This window comes from Rhamphochromis sp. 'chilingali' (genome assembly GCF_963969265.1).
Source record: "Rhamphochromis sp. 'chilingali' genome assembly, chromosome: 1".
Taxonomy (NCBI): Eukaryota; Metazoa; Chordata; class Actinopteri; order Cichliformes; family Cichlidae; genus Rhamphochromis; species Rhamphochromis sp. 'chilingali'.
Window position 1 is genome coordinate 51,456,235 of NC_137929.1, and position 5,594 is coordinate 51,461,828.

General features: G+C 37.7%; 1 long non-coding RNA gene across 1 annotated transcript; it reads left to right on the forward strand.

The window, feature by feature from the left end:
* The first annotated feature begins 990 nt into the window (after nt 1-990).
* On the forward strand, nt 991-1,946 carry LOC308395603. Its single transcript, XR_013971419.1, has 3 exons — nt 991-1,104; nt 1,391-1,502; nt 1,841-1,946. It is a non-coding gene; the product is annotated as an uncharacterized lncRNA (long non-coding RNA).
* Nucleotides 1,947-5,594: the final 3,648 nt, after the last annotated feature.

Below are 5,594 nucleotides of genomic sequence, written 5' to 3' on the forward strand. Positions count from 1 at the left end.
GGGTGGAGGTAGAAAGGTTGTTATAAAGTGAAATACAAGAAAGCATGGAGCTAAAATAAATAACAGTGTATTTTTAGTGTGTTTGTTCCTGGTTTTGAGTAAAGATACAGAAACAGTATATAAGTGCTGGTGTCAGGTTTGATTAGCACCTCCACACTTGAAGGTTGAAGTTACAAGCTGACGCTGATAAGAAGGAAGATAAGGTATTATATCAAAGGCTTGCTGGAAACTGTCAAATTACTGTCTATCTTTTCTTTAATAAACTAACAGCCACTTTAAATTTTCTGATTTGTGTAGAGATACTAAACATCACCATGAAGCTGCTGACTGTGTCTACACTTCTGTGCGCAATGGTGGCTCTGGGCACTGCTGCTAGTGAGTATTCCAGTATGCTGTGCATCATCTATACATCTTATGCATGAATATATTAAACTGAAAATGAATGACCAAAATCAACATTTGCTGATGTAATTTGTTTAGCACGTCGGGGTAAAGTGGCCAGTAATGGGACAGAGGCATTAATTCCAGCAGGTCACCCAAACTAATCACATTTTTATCATTCTGAACAGAAGAAGAGTACATCAGCTTTCCTCTGTCAGTTTTACATAAAGTATTTTTCATGTATGATGGACAAGTACATTTATAGCTAAAAAAAAAAAAAGTTAATCTTTAACACTTAAAAATATTTTTCATGAATTTATATTTTAACATTTTTTTCTTATACAGTAAAGTAACTCAATAATCTTTGATTGCCTTCAGGAGGACATTATCTTGAGAAGAGAGCAGCATCTTGTCCAGGTGGCTGGACTCAGTATGGGAATCGATGCTTTCTCTACAATCACGATCAAATGACTTGGGCTCAGGCGCAGGTAAAGGCAGTGGTCTAAATTTATCATTTATTCTTTGTGAAATCTTAAATCTTTCTGTTTACGTTGTCATTTCTATGAACTCTGTTGATTTCCATTGTAGAGAAACTGCCGAAACATAAATGCAAACCTGGCATCTGTACACAGCTACGACGAGTATCAGTTCATTCGAGGCGTCATATCTAGTGCCACTCATGAAAGTGGACTAACATGGATTGGTGGCTCAGATGGTCAACAGGTATAATTTCACTTATCATTATTCAGATGACCCTTCCCCATTAGCAAACACTTGGTGACAGAGGGGAAGAAAAACATCTTTTAACAGAAAGAAACCTGAGGCAGAACCAGGCTCAGGGATTAGCACACATCTGCAGTAGATAAGGAGGTCTTTAAGATCAGATGGGATCTGATTTTTCAAGACTTTTAAATTCATTCTTGATAGTATTGTCTATAACTGCACATTTAGAACTTGGAACTGTAGCTTAATTTTAAGTGTATTCTTGTCTGCTTTTTCTGTTTTCTAGGAGGGTTACTGGTTTTGGATCGATGGAACCTCTTTCACATTTACGCAGTGGTGTCGGGGAGAACCTAACAACTATAGGGGAAACGAGCATTGCTTGCTGGTGAATTTTTCAGGTAAACCTTCTGTGAAATCCCTAAAAGTACGATGTATGAGCACTGTAAATGTTAAAGAAAAAAGAAACAATACCCACAATTCCCCAAATAATTTTTATGCATTTAATGTGACAAACAGTAATGTGTGACAGAAATGTAAAACAAGTAGTGTCATTTATTTTTAACAAAGACAGCAGTTCAATTTTTTATCATATTGAATATTTACATAGTGTTTTGATGCAGCAGTAAACACATGTATGCATCAGGTGCTACTGTTATACAGAACAAAATATTTAGATTAGTAATCATTTCTCCTTGTGATTATGATTTCAGTTCATTCTGATTTTATCTACTTACAGGAAGCAAGTGTTGGAATGATGGGACATGTGACAGCCGATTCCCATTTATTTGTGTCAAGGCCATCTGATGATTCCTGGGCTGTCATGAAGGTGTGGCCCACCTGACGACAAAGCAAATACTCTAATATATCACAATAAGAATCTGGTTCTGATTTGATTTACTTCTTTTCTTTTACTGTAATGCTGCATAAGGAATGAAACGACACGTGACATAAACTGGAGGAGCTCTTTTAACAGGAGCAAATTGCATGTGTACATGAAAGAATGCTTTTAGCAAAACATTGTTTCCCAGAATGAATTGTTGTTTCTCATCTTCTTCATCATTAAAATCTTAAGCATTGAATCAAACTGGTCTGTGCATTTAAATGCTTAATACTGATGAGTGTACTCTTAAATTTCACATATATCTGTACTGTAAAATCTAACTAGTTCTCTGAGCTAAAAAAAAACCAAACATATGCAAACGTGTTGCCTAGAAAAAAAACTAACACTTACTTAAGATGACTAAGTTAGGACAACTTAATCATTGTGAGTACAAAGGACCAGAGATGACTTTTTTTTTTCCGAGTGAGCAATACTAATTGTTTAACCACTGAAAAAGATTTCAAATTTAAAAAAATATATTTTGTGGTAGCTTACTAGTTTCAATTTTGCTTATGTTTTATCATCCTTGAACTTGAGATTTGTAGTAGAACACTTGAACACTATAAACACTATAAGTATAGCTCAGAAAAATTAACAGCACTTCTTGTAATGCAGTTAAACTCAGTCCAACTGTGATTTTCAAATGCAAAAAAGTATATCAGTAAACATCCTGGACATTGTTCTGCTCAATAACAAACAAGTATATTCCTACTATTGTAGCTTGTGCTATTTAATAATACCTAAAAAATTACTAAATTTGCATTTGCATATCTTTTGTTCCACAATTGAAAACTTTAAAAAAAACTTTAAAGTATTTCTCACCCTCATGCACTAGCTCAGGGTCCCTCGACACTGCAGAATGCTAAAAGAAAAAGTTATTGTGTGGAAAAATTAAAGAAATGATAAGCTGTCAACTGACCATAGTTGGTTTTAGTACACAAATATTGGCTTGACTGTGTATCTGGTGGGGCCAGGAACCATTTTGACAAAATTAGCAGCACTAAGTCTACCCTGTTGTTGGAGTTGCGCAAGGGACCGTGATATCTTTCCATTCTGAAAGGAACTGTGTCTGCTGGTGCTTGAGAGGCAACAGCAGGGCCACCACTGTTATTCTTATCACATGAGAATGAATCAAAATCAGGGTCCTTCTCAACACAATCCTCTGTCTCTGACACATTCTCCTCTGTGTCACTTTGACTGTCAAAGAGTTGTGCCAAAACCTCACTGACAGTAAAGCTTTTCCCAGAGGACATTTTTTTAGAGAGCATACAGATTGCAAAGTACACAGTGCAAGTAATGATTTAGATAGAAGGCTCCCTTATTTGGCTTTAGCTGTCAATGTCCTTGCTGAAAATTCCTGCCCACATTCCCCCTCACAAGAAATATCCACTCTGATACTTGGATGTGAACAACTCGCAAGCCACACTGTGGCAAATATCATAGTCCTCATGGGAATGTTGTTGGAGGCTGTGGAGAGCCGGTCCAGCCATCGCCTGCAGCTTCACTGCTTCCGCTGGCGGCTCTGGAGAGCCCTTGGTTCTTCTTACCTTGCCTTTCCCGTGTTCTGTGTGTTTTTTCCAGTCAGTCATGTCTCAGTGTCATGTCTGCGTTTCCATGTCTGTCTTGAATTTCCTGTTTTACTTTAACAGTCATGTGTGAGTGTATTCGGTTTTAAGCCCTCGCTGTCTTGTCTCATCAGATTTGGTTCAGACTAAGTTAGGGCAAGTTGTTCATTATGAGTACATGATATTAAGATAACTTGATTTTTCTGACTGAGCAATACTAAAGGAATTAGTTCCCCTGACATAACATTTTTTAATGTAACTGTCATGGTTCTAGGTCATTTTGACCCAGCATTTTCAGTTTCTTGTATTTTTGTATTTATCTGTATTATGGTTTATGTTCTGATTCTTTAGTTATCTGAATATTATAATTCTATGTTTCAGTTTGTTGTGGTTTAGGGTTTTGTTTTTAGGTTTTGTGTCTTGTGCCCTCGTGTTTAGTGTAGGTTTAGTTCAGTGTCAAGTCTGTGTCTGAATTGTTTCTTGTTTCCTATTTTACTTTGAAGGTCCATGTCTTATTTCATTGTATTCAGTTTTGCTTCCCCCCGTCTTGTCAGGCTTATCAGGTCCAGCTGTGTTCCCCACCTGTGTGTAATCTCCCTGTGTTCTTCTGCGTGTATTTAAGTCGTGCCTACTTTTGTGCTGATTGCTGGTCTGTCTGTGTATCAACTGTGTGTTCTCCCTGCTGTCAGCCTTCATGTGCCATCGCCCACCTTCCTTTGTGTTCAGGTTTGCTGTTTAGTAGTGACGGGCAGATGAAGCTTCATGAAGCACTGAAACTTTTCATCCAATTGGTTCACCCCAGCGCAAAGCGTCTTGAAGCTTCATTTGCTCTAGTAGGACATCTACTGGACGTAAAAATATTAGTTGGCATGAATTTGAAGAGTGTGGCCTTTTGCACACAGCCTGCAAATGTCAACAACAAAAGGAGTGTGTAAAACATCTATATTGTAGTGATGGCATGATACTGTGTATATTTATACTGGCAGTATGTAAAATGATTATTTGGAAATGCTTAAAATGGAAACAATCATTTACTGTGAGGTGAGGTGTGGTTGGGGTGTGGACAGTGGTTGTGCTTTTGTAACGTTGAGGTATGGACAGCTACACACTGAGGCTTTGAGCCTCAGTCCTGTCCACATTTTATTCTGTAAAAACTAAATTTTCACTGCTTTTATGACCTTTTTAGTGGGGAGAACATAACTGGGATTTAATGATTTAACAAATCTTTTAAATCTTTTGTCCTCCACAATGCTAAATGGCTGGGAGGCAAGGCAAGGCAAGTTTATTTGTATAGCACAATTCAACAACAAGGTGATTCAAAGTGCTTTACAGAGACATTAGAAACAAAAACAAATAAAAGGCATGATTTAAAATTGATTAAAACAAGCAAGCAAACAAACTAACTAATTAACAAACAAACTGCCACCAGAAGTTCTTAGGTGGCTGCCTTAAAACTGTTTTGCATGCTCCTGTGTCGCATACTGTTGTTGGAGCGACAGTTGAGGCTCATCAGCGTCGTGAGTCCTCAATCACCATGCTAACCAGGTCTTTATCTATTTGAGATTGTTCTCCTGAGGAAAGACAATAAAGACAAAGCACAAATATAAATATCACACACATAACTTATAACAGCTGTATATTATTGTTATATCATTTAGTAACTGTTGTAATAGTAATTTTACAATGTATGTTGAAGGGATATTACTGCCCTCTGTTGGTGTCTTTGTGCATTACATGCAATAAAAGGTGTTCGTTAAAAACATCAGGTTATGGGCCCAGAGGTCGCCAAGGGAAGCTGCTAACATGTTTTCTTTTGGGAGTCATAAACAGAATTGTGGGATTCACAATGGACGATAGACTGTTTATTGACAAGCTGAGCGGACTGGAGAATTGGGCAACGTGGAAATTTCAACTGGAGCACCTGTTGAAGGCAAAAGGACTGTGGGGTATGATAGGGGAGACGGAGCAGTTAGCTGTGGATGCTAATGCCCAAGCACGAGCTGAATTTGAACGGAAGAAAGAAAAGGCTTTTTCAGTGCTGGTAC